Genomic DNA, 15,320 nt, shown 5'->3' on the forward strand with positions numbered 1-15,320 from the left:
GGTATATATATAAAAGCGAGGTTTCTAAACTCTTGGTACACAACATGATACATAATAACTATGTACTATTTCCCATTGTACCGCTGTTTAGAGATGGGTGAATGTTTCGCAACATTCGAAAAATGAAACAAATTTTAACACATTAGTTCGTTCTAATCGAATTTTGAATGTTTGTACAACATTCTAACATTCGTTTAATGTAATAGTATTTCTGATGCTTTATTTAAATGTAATAGTCTAATTAAGCAATATTCAACATAGAAACATTCAAACTGATATATTTGTGTCTGTTATGTTTCAATTTACTAAATTCCCTACCACATGAACTATTGAACTTCTGAATAGTATTTGCTAAATCAAATTTTAAATTCGAAATTTCAAATGTGGACACAATCTAATTTTGAACATTCAAAATTGAAAGTGACATTCGAAAACTGTAAATAGCATTTGATTACAGATTTTGTAAGAATATTCATTCTTATCCACATTCGATTATGTAAATCGAATTTCTACAATAACATTCGTTCTAACGTTCAAATTCGAATATAAACACATTCACCCATCCCTACCGCTGTTACACTGTCATGAACATTGTATCTAACTATTCATATCTGTTAATTATCTTTTCGTTTGCTGATGTCAAACCACAATAAAAGATTATTTAAAGAAAAAAAAAGGAAGAAAAAAATTGGGTTTCATGTCCCTTTAAACAATCATAAAAAAAGTTTTTTAGTTTTGGTATAATGTATAAAAAAGATATTTAAGTCCTCTATAAGCACAGTTTTGCTTAAACCTAAGCTTAGTTAAATAAATTTCAACTTACGGTATGCAAAATAAAATAGGGGATGCCTATTTTCTTAATTTATTTTTAATGCCTATCCCAGATTTTGAAACTAATGCTGAAAATGGTTATTTCGGTTTTATTTTTATAACTCCTTTGTTCAAGATTTGATATATGTATTGTTTAATTTTCCTGATATTTGAGACATCCTTAATATAACGCCCTTCCAGGAATTATATTTTAAACTATTCTGGGGTTTAAGAAAAAAAGGTACTCCAAAATTGTTTTTTAAACTGAAATATACAGGGAGTGCAGAATTATTAGGCAAATGAGTATTTTGACCACATCATCCTCTTTATGCATGTTGTCTTACTCCAAGCTGTATAGGCTTGAAAGCCTACTACCAATTAAGCATATTAGGTGATGTGCATCTCTGTAATGAGAAGGGGTGTGGTCTAATGACATCAACACCCTATATCAGGTGTGCATAATTATTAGGCAACTTCCTTTCCTTTGGCAAAATGGGTCAAAAGAAGGACTTGACAGGCTCAGAAAAGTCAAAAATAGTGAGATATCTTGCAGAGGGATGCAGCACTCTTAAAATTGCAAAGCTTCTGAAGCGTGATCATCGAACAATCAAGCGTTTCATTCAAAATAGTCAACAGGGTCGCAAGAAGTGTGTGGAAAAACCAAGGCGCAAAATAACTGCCCATGAACTGAGAAAAGTCAAGTGTGCAGCTGCCAAGATGCCACTTGCCACCAGTTTGGCCATATTTCAGAGCTGCAACATCACTGGAGTGCCCAAAAGCAGAAGGTGTGCAATACTCAGAGACATGGCCAAGGTAAGAAAGGCTGAAAGACGACCACCACTGAACAAGACATACAAGCTGAAACGTCAAGACTGGGCCAAGAAATATCTCAAGACTGATTTTTCTAAGGTTTTATGGACTGATGAAATGAGAGTGAGTCTTGATGGGCCAGATGGATGGGCCCGTGGCTGGATTGGTAGAGGGCAGAGAGCTCCAGTCCGACTCAGACGCCAGCAAGGTGGAGGTGGAGTATTGGTTTGGGCTGGTATCATCAAAGATGAGCTTGTGGGGCCTTTTCGGGTTGAGGATGGAGTCAAGCTCAACTCCCAGTCCTACTGCCAGTTTCTGGAAGACACCTTCTTCAAGCAGTGGTACAGGAAGAAGTCTGCATCCTTCAAGAAAAACATGATTTTCATGCAGGACAATGCTCCATCATACGCGTCCAAGTACTCCACAGCATGGCTGGCAAGAAAGGGTATAAAAGAAGAAAATCTAATGACATGGCCTCCTTGTTCACCTGATCTGAACCCCATTGAGAACCTGTGGTCCATCATCAAATGTGAGATTTACAAGTAGGGAAAACAGTACACCTCTCTGAACAGTGTCTGGGAGGCTGTGGTTGCTGCTGCACGCAATGTTGATGGTGAACAGATCAAAACACTGACAGAATCCATGGATGGCAGGCTTTTGAGTGTCTTTACAAAGAAAGGTGGCTATATTGGTCACTGATTTGTTTTTGTTTTGTTTTTGAATGTCAGAAATGTATATTTGTGAATGTTGAGATGTTATATTGGTTTCACTGGTAAAAATAAATAATTGAAATGGGTATATATTTGTTTTTTGTTAAGTTGCCTAATAATTATGCACAGTAATAGTCACCTGCACACACAGATATCCCCCTAAAATAGCTATAACTAAAAACAAACTAAAAACTACTTCCAAAACTATTCAGCTTTGATATTAATGAGTTTTTTGGGTTCATTGAGAACATGGTTGTTGTTCAATAATAAAATTAATCCTCAAAAATACAACTTGCCTAATAATTCTGCACTCCCTGTATATATATATTTTTAAATGTTATAATTACAGTTCTATATGTCCTATTAAAGATCTACATCTCAGTCAATGAGATTTAACAGTTCAGCAAATGGGCATTTGTTGGAAGCACCTACTAGCCAATGGTGCAGGATAATTTTTTTAGAACAATGAATTCATTCTCAGAATTTTATTACAAGACAAGAGACTCATAAACTTATATTGCAAGCTATATAGAGGGCAGAACCTGTTATCCTTTTGTACCAATCTGCTTTACCTCGTTTGCTGGTCTACTTTGTAGAGAGCTGCAGAATATGTTGGTGTATTACAAATAAAGATTCAACTTACAGTAATAATAATCATATTTTTCAATAATAGTTTGCTTAACTCTTTCTTTACTAAACAAGTATTAGACTAAATGTCTGGAATCCCATGAAGCATTAAAGGGACAGTAAAGTAAAAATTAAACTTAAATAGATTGGATAGAACATGATCTTTTAAATAACTTTCTAATTGACTTATTTTATGACTTTTGCTTAGTTCTTTTGATATCCTTTGTTAAAGAGTAATCCTAGGTGAGTTCAGGAGCGCGCAGATGTCTTTAACCATCTTGCAGCAGTGTTTGCACATTGTTTATAGCAGTGTCATACATAGTTGCAAACGTTGTTGCCATAGAGAGCTAAAGATACGTCCACGCTCCTTAGTTCATATCAGCCTACCTAGGTTTACTCTTCAACAAAGGATAACACAAGAACAAAGCACATTTGATAATAGAACTATATTGGAAAAAATGTATGAAATTGCAGTGTAACTTTTTGACTTTACTGCCCCTTTAATATTAAAGGGACATTTAGCACTTGATATGGAAATATATATAATGATAAATCGTTTATATATAAAAAAACACTCTGCAATACACTTTCATTATTTATTTTGTCCCCTTTTCCTGTAATTCCATTCTGAAATTGTGAGCTTTTCAGTTCCTGTTAGAAATGGAAGTGCAGAACACTGTTATATTCCACACAGCCATTGGCTGCACACTCTAGTGACCTATTTATAACGGTCCCTAATTGGCCACAGCAGAGAAGTTACAACATGGCAGCTCCCATTGTTTTATAGACACTAAGAGGCTCATTTATCAAGCTCCGTATGGATCTTGAGGGCCGTGTTTCTGGCGAGTCTTCAGACTTGCCAGAAACACAAGTTATGGAGCAGCGGTCTAAAGACTGCTGCTCCATAACCCTGTCCGCCTGCTCTGATCAGGCGGACAGGAATCGCCACAATACAACCCGATCGAGTACGATCGGATTGATTGACACCTCCCTGCTGGCGGCCCATTGGTCGAGAATCTGCAGGAGGCGGCGTTGCACCAGCTGCTCTTGTGAGCTGCTGGTGCAATGCTGAATACGGAGAGTGTATTGCTCTCCGCATTCAGCGATGTCTGTCGGACCTGATCTGCGGTATCGGATCAGGTCCGACAGACATATGATAATTCCGCCTCTAATGCTTTACACTTATTTTGTCAATATTTAAACAGCTAATGAAACTTTAAAAATACATACAATACTAAACTTTTCTTTGAATGCCTCATTCTACCTAGCATTTATTTAGGGCCAGATAACGAGTGGAGCTCAAACGTTTGAGTGCGAGCGATAAAGTGTTTATTGCGGATGTTGGCGCTCGTCAGGCTTACCGCTTGCATTATGAGTTGAAAGTAAATGTGATCGCTTGAGCACAATCGCAATTTACGCTAAACGGATTGCTGCGACTTTCGAGCTCTGGTTAACTGTTTTGCGAAACTAAAAAGTTACACAAAACTCGTATAAAAAATACATTATAAAGTATACTAACACTCATAATAACACCATATAATATAAATCATTAAAAAAATATTGCACACAAAAATTATAAGGGTTTCAAGAGGTCTCGGGTATTAGAAAAAAGCCAGGCAAATGTCTTTAACAAAGAGACACATATGTATTTACAAACATATATATACATATAAACACAGAAATACATATGTACACATATACTGTATATAAGTGCATTGGAGCCCTTTGCAGTTAAAGAAATATGACAATTAAGCATTTTTTCTTTCATGATTCTGATAGAACATGCAATTGTAAGCAACTTTCAGTTTTACTCATATTATCAATTTTTCTTCGTTCACTTGGAATCTTTATTTGAAAAAGCAGGAATGTAAAGCTTAGGAGCTGGCCCATTTTTGGTTTAGCACGTGGGTAGCGCTTGCTGATTGATGGCTAAATGTAGGTTTGTTAAAAGCTAAGGTAGGCTCATAGTCTGCCATATAGAAAACATTGGGGTCACTCCTGTGGAGTTACCTAGTAGTCAGCACTGATTGGCTAAAATGCAAGTCGGTAAAAAGAACTAAGAGGCAGTTTGCAGAGGCTTAGATACAAGATAATCACAGAGGTACAAAGTATATTAATTGAACCGTGCTGGTTATGCAAAACTGGGGAATGGTAAATAAAGGGATTATCTATCTTTTTAAACAATAAACATTCTGGAATAGACTGTCCTTTTAAATTTAGATGCAATGTGCCTCTTGCTCATGTGTTTAACCACTGCAAAAAGGTTAAATACAGAGTCAAAGCTATGCTCCTGTACAACTCCAGATGATACAGCTGGGGAGCCAACTAGGAGAAGGCATACATGAGTATACTGCAATCACTGTGCACATCTTCATCTGAAGCTGACTAAGGTGTTTCCAGGAGTTCAACCTTTACTTCATGTTTAAACCACTTTGAAAGAGATAAAACAGAAATAATTTATATTTTATTTTTAAACAGATTCTTACTGAAAAAGAGAATTTTATATTTACACTAGAATGTCCCTTTAACATTAAACCTGAAAAATATTAGTCTGATTTTAGTTTGTGATGTAATTGTCATGCACAGTGTCAGCCTCACCAGTAGATGTCAGTATTGTGCAGGTGGAGGTCAGAAATGCTGCATTATATTCACTCTTGCTTTAAACCATTTTGTATATACCTAATTTGTGGTTATAAATAAATTCAGTTGAAACTACCCTACCCATGTTTGTCAATTAATGAATATTGCAGATGCATTTTGACTTCATAAAACAACATGGTTATTCTATAATAACAAACATTTAAAGGACCACTCAATGCAGTAGAATTACATAATTAACAAGTACATAATAAAAAGCCAATGCAATAATATATACTGTACTCTGAATTTCAAATAACCAGTAGTTTTTTTCTGACAAATTGTATTTTCTTTCCTAAGTTATGGAGAGTCCACGGCATCATTCCAATTACTAGTGGGTAATATCACTCCTGGCCAGCAAGAGGAGGCAAGCTGTTAAGAGTCACTCCCCTACCCATAATCCACAGTCATTCTCTTTGCCTCTGTCAATAGAGGAGGTGACGTTTGGTTTCTGAAGAAATTAATTCCTTTTTTGGGTACTTTTCCCTGCAAGCAAGGATATGGGTTTAGCTGAGTCCACGTCAATCTCTTCAGTAGAGTAGTGGTGGCAGTTAGGAAGATGTGAGGTGGTCCTTACTTTGTTTGCTAACATATTGCTGCCCTAGTTATAGAAAGCCAGAGTTGGTTACTCTGTTCTTTCTTTTTTCTACAGTAAAGTGTATGTGTCCTTTCACGCCTTGTGAGCTGTCTTCCTGCTGGACGGCTAGACTGCATGTAAGTGCTTTTGTTTTCTAGGTGTTGGAGACTTGCACTTCAAAAATAAATTTATTTTGCAGTATATGGGGATATTTTATAATCCTTTATACAGGATTCATTTAAAGTGAATGTCAATTTTGATGCTAAAGTGCGCGAATTTTATAAATTCGATTAAAAACAGGGGAACTTTAATTCATCCAAATTTACATTTCACTCCTGTTGTGAAAAAAAACGTACCTTTTAAACTTGACAGCCGATCCAGCTTCCTCCACCCGTCGCAAAGCCTCTTCATGGGTCTAAAATGAGGAATCCGGCTTCCTCCCAGGGGGGAAGCCGTGATTGGAGGATGACCTATCCATCATTTCTGACGTCAGAAATAGCTTGCGACGACCGGAGGAATCACGAGCTGCTGTCAAGTTTTTTTTTCACAACAGGAGTGAAATCTAAATTTTGATGAATTAAAGTGCCCCTGTTGTTAATCGAATTTTTAAAAACCGGGCACTTTAGCATCAAAATTGACATGCACTTTAAGCAGTGAGCAGGCACACAATATATGTATGTGACTAGAGACTTAGGTTAGCCTTCTTTATGGACATGAAGGCGTTAATTTTATAATTGGGGCTCAATTTTTTATTTATTTAATCTAAATGTCTTGGAGGCCATTTAATTATAACTCTGGACTATGACCAAATGTTAATTGTCATTCCGGTGGAATAATTTATACTGGTACAGCATGATTACGATCTGAGTTTTCATGGGGAGTACGGCAACTTAGACTGCAGTTGTCAGTTTGCCTGGTATAATCAGCTGACTTGTGGGCTTTACTTAGTTGCGCAGTGTTATTTCCATCCGATTACATGACTTCCTCTCTTCCGCTCATAAGATTTATTGGATCGGCGTCGGCTGTGCTGTGAGTTCGGCAAGTTTTCTACTAAAAATAATTCTTTGCCTGTCAGGATTTTTATACTCTGGAAGGGGCAGGTAGGACACCTCAGTTTGGCTGAGGTGTAGAGGTCCTCAGTTAGGTTTATTTTGGAGCGCAATTTTACTCTGAGCATTTAAAGTGACAAAAGTCTTCCTCTCCTTCTTCCAAGCAGGAGCAGTCCAAGTCTTCTTGGAAGACCAATCAGTCGTGGAACAAGGGGAAGCAATCAAAGAAGCCCTTAGCTGAGTCTAAGTCAGCATGAAGGGTTGGCCCCCGGTCCGGGATCGGATCAAGTGGGGGCAGACTTTCCCTGTTTTATCAAGCGTAGATACGAGATGTCCCAGATCCTTGGACTGTGGACATAGTATCTCAGGGTTACAAAATAGAATTCAAACTTTTCCTCCCAGGGGCAGATTCCACCTCTAAAGATTATCTGCAGACCAGGTAAAAATAGAGGCATTCTTGAACTGTGTTCAGGACCTTTCCTCCCTGGGAGTGATTGTTCCAGTTCCAGTAAGGGAATAGGGTCTAGGATTCTATTCAAGTCTGTTTGCAGTTCCCAAAGAAGAGGGAACTTTTGGACCCATTTTAGACCTAAAGTGCCTAAACAAGTTTCTCAGGGTACCATCCTTCAAAATGGAAACCATTCGTTCCATTCTTCCTTTGGTCCAAGAGGGTCAGTTCATGACGACCATAGACCTGAAGGATGCGTATCTTCATGTTTCCATCCACAAGGATCATAACAAGTTCCTGAGATTCACCTTTCTAGACAAACACTTTCAGTTTGTGGCTCTTCCGTATGGCCTTGCCACAGCTTCCATAATTTTCAAAAAGGTTCTGGTGGCTCTCTTGGCAGTGATCAGGTCCTGGGAATTGCAGTGGTACCCTACTTGGATGACATATTGGTTCATGCGCCATCTTTTTAACAAGCAAACTTTTGTCTTTTCTACGTTCCCACGGATGGAAAGTGAATCTGGAGAAGAGTTCCTTTGTTCCAGCTACAAGGGTGGTTTTCATAGGGACCATAATAGATTCACCATTTTATTGAAAAAAATTCTGACAGAAGTCAGAAAATCCAAAATTCTCTCCTCTTCCCTCTCTCTACAGTCTACTCTTTGGCCATCAGTAGCTCAATGTATGGAGGTAATTGGTCTGATGGTCGCTTCCATGGACATCATTCCCTTTGCTCGATTCTATTTGAGAGCTCTGCAGTTATGCATGCTCAGGCAATGGAATGGAGACCATTTGGATTTGTTTCAGAGGATAGATCTAGACCAGTTGACAAGAGACTCTCTCCCGTGGTGGCTTTCTCAGGAGTATCTGTCTCAGGGCACATGCTTCTGGAGACCTTTCTGGTTGATCGTGACCATGGATGCCAGCCTGCTAGGCTGAGGAGCAGTTCAGGACTCGTTAAGGTACAGGGACTATGGACTCTGGAGGAGTCTGCTCTCCCCATAAACATCTTGGAGTTGAGAGCAATTTACAATGCTCTGATAGCTTGGCCTCAGTTGTCCTTAGCCCGGTTTATCAGGTTTAAATTGGACAATATCACCTCAGTGGCTTACATCAACCACCAGGGAGGAACTCAGAGTTCCTTAGTCTTGAAGGAGGTGGCTCTGATTATTCAGTGGGCAGAAGCTCACAATTGTTTAAAAAGTCAAAGAGAGAGAACAGCACTCCATGAGATAGAACAGAAGCTGGAATAACTTCCATGCATGTTCATTTTTATTGAATTCCTCAGGGTGCCAGTTCTTTTTGCACACTACGCCCCTTCACAGAGAAAAAATATCCTGAAGCATATCAGTCTGACCCTGCCCAATGACAGTCCAGCACCGAAATACCAGGCAATTCTTCTCTGAACAAGGGAAACAACAACCCCAGACGATCGTTTCGGCCTCTTATGGGCCTCGTCAGTGAGGTGCAGTTGTATCTCTCTAAGGGCAAGTGTGCATGGAGTCCACGTCTGGTTTCCCCATTACTCTTAGGGTGACCCAAGAATAATTTGCATAAAAAGTCAAAGAGAGAGAACAGCACTCCATGAGATAGAACAGAAGCTGGAATAACTTCCATGCATGTTCATTTTTATTGAATTCCTCAGGGTGCCAGTTCTTTTTGCACACTACGCCCCTTCACAGAGAAAAAATATCCTGAAGCATATCAGTCTGACCCTGCCCAATGACAGTCCAGCGCCGAAATACCAGGCAATTCTTCTCTGAACAAGGGAAACAACAACCCCAGACGATCGTTTCGGCCTCTTATGGGCCTCGTCAGTGAGGTGCAGTTGTATCTCTCTAAGGGCAAGTGTGCATGGAGTCCACGTCTGGTTTCCCCATTACTCTTAGGGTGACCCAAGAATAATTTGCATAAAAAGTCAAAGAGAGAGAACAGCACTCCATGAGATAGAACAGAAGCTGGAATAACTTCCATGCATGTTCATTTTTATTGAATTCCTCAGGGTGCCAGTTCTTTTTGCACACTACGCCCCTTCACAGAGAAAAAATATCCTGAAGCATATCAGTCTGACCCTGCCCAATGACAGTCCAGCGCCGAAATACCAGGCAATTCTTCTCTGAACAAGGGAAACAACAACCCCAGACGATCGTTTCGGCCTCTTATGGGCCTCGTCAGTGAGGTGCAGTTGTATCTCTCTAAGGGCAAGTGTGCATGGAGTCCACGTCTATCCACATTTCAGGAGTGGACAACTGGGAGGCGGATTTCCTGAGCAGACAGACATTTCATGCCGGGGAGTGGGCTCTCCATCCGGAGGTGTTCTCCAGGTTAACCCTCAAGTGGGGGGTGCCGGAGTTGGATCTGATGGTGTCTCGGTAGAACGCCAAGGTGCAGTTCAAGAGATCTGCAGGCAGCTCTGATAGACGCTCTGGCGGTTCCTTGGGTGTATCTTAGGAAAGAGAACAAAATTTATGCTTACCTGATAAATTTCTTTCTTTCCGGATATGGAGAGTCCACGACCCCACCCTTAATTAAGAAAGGCATTTTTGACTAAACCTCAGGCACCTCTACACCTTTGTGTTATTCCTTTTTCCATTTCCCTTTAAGCTAACCCATTTTAATTTTATGGTACCCATAACTGTAATTTGATGCACTATAATCTTGCCAGCAACTTATTTGTACTGTCTGCCATATTAACCACAAGTTTTAAATAAAGGGTCTTTTTTTTTAATTAATGCTTCTCAATCGTATATCGTTTTTTTTTTTAATTGATGTTTCTGTGCTATATCGTTTTAGCTTGTATGCTTTAAGGAAATGCTACTAGACCAGAGCGGGAGCGAGCTACATTCATTTTAATGACGCAAACGGGCACACAATGTTGCAGAGATGTGCTGTGTAAAATCCAGACCCGCTCAGTAGAGCAAGGAGCGGCGTTCTGGTAAAAGGAGGTTTTAGTTACAATTTCTCTGCAATCCTTTAAAGTATAATTGTGCCGGTAAGCTAATGTTATATAATTCTGCACTATGTGCAGAATTATATAACATTAGTTTGTAAGTTTACTGCCCCTTTAATCAGTGAGCAATTTATCCCTGGGTTGAGTTGCAAGACTAGTTTTATTTTTAGATCTAATGTACCTTTAAGAGAAAAAAACACTCAAATAGAATGATAAAAAATTATTGCAGATTTTATTTTACAAAAACCAATTAAGATATTAAAAAACATACAAAAAAATGCATGATTTTAAATAACAAAATAATACTTATATTTTCACTAAATCATCCCAAATACATTTGTATTTAATTTATATCATCTCCTTGCTTTTCTTTAATAGCACTTGTAACAAAAACAATGGGGTAGATTTATCATACCCCGGATCTTATGACCGCTGCTTCGTAAATCCTGAAGGCTCGCACGGAATAAGCAGAACCGCTGCTTGATAATTGTTCCCCATTGTGTGGTCTATGTCCTCTATGCTGTTCATACCAAAAACTGCTGTGTTCATTATTTCCTTGGAGAATTGCTAATAGATTCCTTCATGTATCACTTTTTTATTTCCTTCATACTCTAATCTGGGGCATTGCGTAGATTCTTTAGACCACTGGTTTTCAAACTTGTCCTCAGGCCTCCCCAACAGGTCAGGTTTTCAGGATTACATTGGATGAGAGCAGGTAAAATCACCATGGTTACTAATCAGCTGATTAATTCCCCTGTGCTCTAGTTCAGATATCCTCAACATTTGTCCTGTTAGGGAGGTCTGAGGACAGGTTTGAGAGTGGCTTTAGAGCCATTTGGTACATGCAGAACACAGCTTATGGTTTCTTTGCAGTGGAGCCTTTCCCTCTGTATGGTTATGCAGTGTTCATCTGGAAGTTGGTAATAAGCTGAGTATTCATTTTTTAGGTGATTCATTTAAAGGGACACTAAACCAAAACATTTTCTTTCATGATTCAGGTAGAGAATACAATTTTAAATAACATTCCAATTGACTTCTATTATTGCATTTGCTTCATTCTTTAGATATCCTTTGTTGAAGAAATAGCAATGCATATGTGTGAGCCAATCACACGAGGCATCTATGTGCATCTACCAATCAGCAGCTACTGAACATATCTAGATATGCTTTTCAGCAAATAATATCAAGAGAATGAAGCTAATTAGATAATAGAAGTACCTTAGAAAGTTGTTAAAAATCACATGCTCTTTCTAAATCATGAAAAAAAAAATGTGGGTTTCATGTCCCTTTAATTCTCCAAATCTAAGGCAACATAGTAGTACTTTTGTTTTATGGCCTCATATGGGTAGTCCTCTGAAGGAAACGTTTTATCAAATGAGTGGTAAGGTATATACCAACAAAGGCCTCGCTTCCATTGAGTCGTAATTCAGTTTGCGTGCACTCGCAAACCGATAAATATGCTGTCGAAAGCAATAGCGTTTAACGACTGTTTCCAATGGCGCGTTATACCTCAATATCGGCTGCCGGACTTCGGCTGCCGAAAAGATTTTCGCGTCCCATAGAAAGTAATAGAAGCCGTTAATCAATAAATTATACCAGGTTTCCATTGAAAGCGCTAACCGTTAATACACTGTCGGAGGCTGTCAATACATTGAGAAATATTACCCCCAGCTCAACTAGGTGTAAAAGAGGAAAATTGTGCTTTTTGAGACCTATTTTCTATTGAAATGATAAAACTTGCATATAATGCAAGTGTTTTAATGTAGAAATAAATTGTTATAAGTAATATTTATTGTTGTCTCATGTATAGAAATAGTTGAACTTATATTCTAATAGAAATATCAGTATATATTTAAATATAATAATATATTCAAGAACATATCTACAGAATGCAAACTAGACCTATGCCTAGGGCAGCAATAAATATTACTTATATTTATGAAGTGTTAAATATAATTATATTAGAAAATAGTATTTGATTATTAAATATATGGATAAGTGTTTTTTTATTTTTCTTGAGAGGCGATCACAGGTAAGAAGCACGGACGTTAAACGTAAATTCTATAGCGTAAGGTCGGGTTACCTTAGCAACTAATTGATTTCCAAGAAATCCGACGTCAGATGGAAGCGTTAACACAACGTTAACTTACAGCTACACGAAAAGAGCGACTGCACGCAACACGCTAATCTTTTCAATGGAAACCTGGTACTAAAATGCAGCCGTAAATTACTTTTAGCTGTCGGCCGCTTCGGTAGCTTACGGCTCCATTTTTAACGACTCAATGGAAGCGAGGCCAAAGTCTCTCCTTTCTATTGCATAGGGTAGATAATAGCCTTGTGGGAAAGGCACAGTATAAGATACACCAAAGCCTTATTCTACCAACAGACCCTCATTCTGCCATAGGTTTAAAGGGCCATTGTAGTAAAAAGATGACATGCTCTAATCTGTTAAAGCATGCCATTTTATGACTATCGACCCTAGACTACTGTGTTTTTAACCCCCACAAAGGGGTTAAACACAAAGTAGAAATACTACTCGAGACTCACAGTGCACTTCTGATCCAGAACAGATAATGCTGCCGATCCAATCAGCAGTGTTATTTCCATATCTGAGTTGTGTGGCAAGGGCTGCTGATTGGATTATCGTCATTTTCTGCATTGGACCATCTTGTTACTCAGGTCTCAGCATCTTTTTTCTGATATATGTTATTGTTCAATATGTAGGTGTTGAGCATTTATCAAGTGCCTTTGATTGTTCAATTTGATGTGTCCATACAACGTTAATGGGTTAATTTTACTATACAGTATATGTTCCACTCAAATCCAATATTTTTAAAACACAGAAAAAGTGGTATTATTTGCATTGTGATCTCTTTGATGTTGGCATTGTGATAGCTCCGATGTTGTAAATCAGTTGCCATAAAACAGCCGATAAACACAATCAACAAGATTGGAAAAGACCCCTTTGTCTCTAATGTGGAAAATAAAACATGTTTTTGAAAGCATAAGGTATATATCACCTGTGAACAGTTTTCTGACCTTGCACATTCAGGGAGGTTAAACTTTCAGATCGTATAGCTGAAAAAAGTGTACGTTTAAATATTTAGAATTTATTTTTCTTTATTTTGTATGGAAATGGTTGACTGGTGTGGTGTATAGGAAATATTACACTAATTAGAACTATATATATATATATATATATATATATATATATATATATATATATATATATATATATATAACAAAAAAAAAGAGAGGGGAATGAGGGATATGAGGCAAGCGCTCAAAAAGAGACAAAATATTAAACTAATTGATACTGAATCCTAAGTTGAATAACAGAAGCACAAATAATACATATGCACTTCTATCAGTTAAGAGATTAAATATGGTGATACATATCTAAATACAATATAGCGATATACATACAGCTAGTAAATATGAAATAGGGAAAAGACAAGGAAATTGAATAATGTGAATGAATCCCATAACGAGAGAACACAGTTCAAGCCAATAGGTTACACACTGGGAATACGTGATATCAAAGGCTAAAGTCCCGTAGGTACAGAAACACTCCAGTAGGTGAAAGGGATACACACGAGACCTTATGAAAATATACTCACAGGAGCTACCCTCAAACAACATGAGGTAAGGATAGAGAGGGGGTCCTCAATGAAACTTGTGTGTATACGATCCCTTGTGCGTTCTTCCAATTCAGAATCCCTTGTCAGGCTTGAGCGGTATGAAAGGTATGAAAGAAAAAAGTGCAATACTAGTGCAATCACGTATGACACAATGTATTAGTCTTAAAACACCTTGCACAAAAGATACTGTAGTAGAAATTTGCACTCACATTAAAAACCCTCAATGAAATGAGGTAACAAACAGGCTCATATGTAATCCCTCTGTAGTGGGTAATGATCCCAAAGGTGCGTAAACATTTACTTCCCAAGTAAAGTATTAGATACAATACAAAAGAGTAATGTTATAAGGTGGTCTGCGGTTAGTCAATTAAATAGCACTTTATAGTGTTATTTATGCCTGACTTGTTTCGAAGGTTGTTAAAGTAAGTTTTTCTACCTTCTTCATCAGAGGAAATAATATTGATTGAAAAAGAAACTAACCGCAAGATAAAAATTTTTTTGAGAAGACGCCGTCACGCTTCAACGCTTATTGGCCTCATGAGTGGATGTCAAAAAACTGATCTCAGTATGATGACACATTTGAGCGAGGTAATCTGTATGTCGGATCTAAAGAAATGTCAGTACACTTGATACGGACCTCTTTCAAATAGATTTAAACACACTTATTCCTATATTATTGTACATGCTTCTTATTGTTAAATACGTCAAAAGTATATTTATCTACATGTTGAATTTCGTTGGCTCTTAATAATAGTGTTTCTCTTGTAAGGTGTATCCAGTCCACGGATTCATCCTTTACTTGTGGGATATTCTCCTTCCCAACAGGAAGTGGCAAAGAGAGCACACAGCAGAGCTGTCCATATAGCTCCCCCTCTAGCTCCACCCTCCAGTCATTCTCTTTGCCGGCTCTAAGCAATCGGAAGGGTAAAGTGAATGTGGTGTTAGAATTGTAGTTTTTATTTTCTACAAGCAAAAGTTTGTTATTTTAAATGGTACCGGTGTGTACTATTTGCTCTCTAGCAGAAAGGAGATGAAGATTTCTGCAGGGAGGAAGATGATTT

Source organism: Bombina bombina, chromosome 2, assembly GCF_027579735.1.
Source record: "Bombina bombina isolate aBomBom1 chromosome 2, aBomBom1.pri, whole genome shotgun sequence".
In the NCBI taxonomy this organism is placed as follows: domain Eukaryota; kingdom Metazoa; phylum Chordata; class Amphibia; order Anura; family Bombinatoridae; genus Bombina; species Bombina bombina.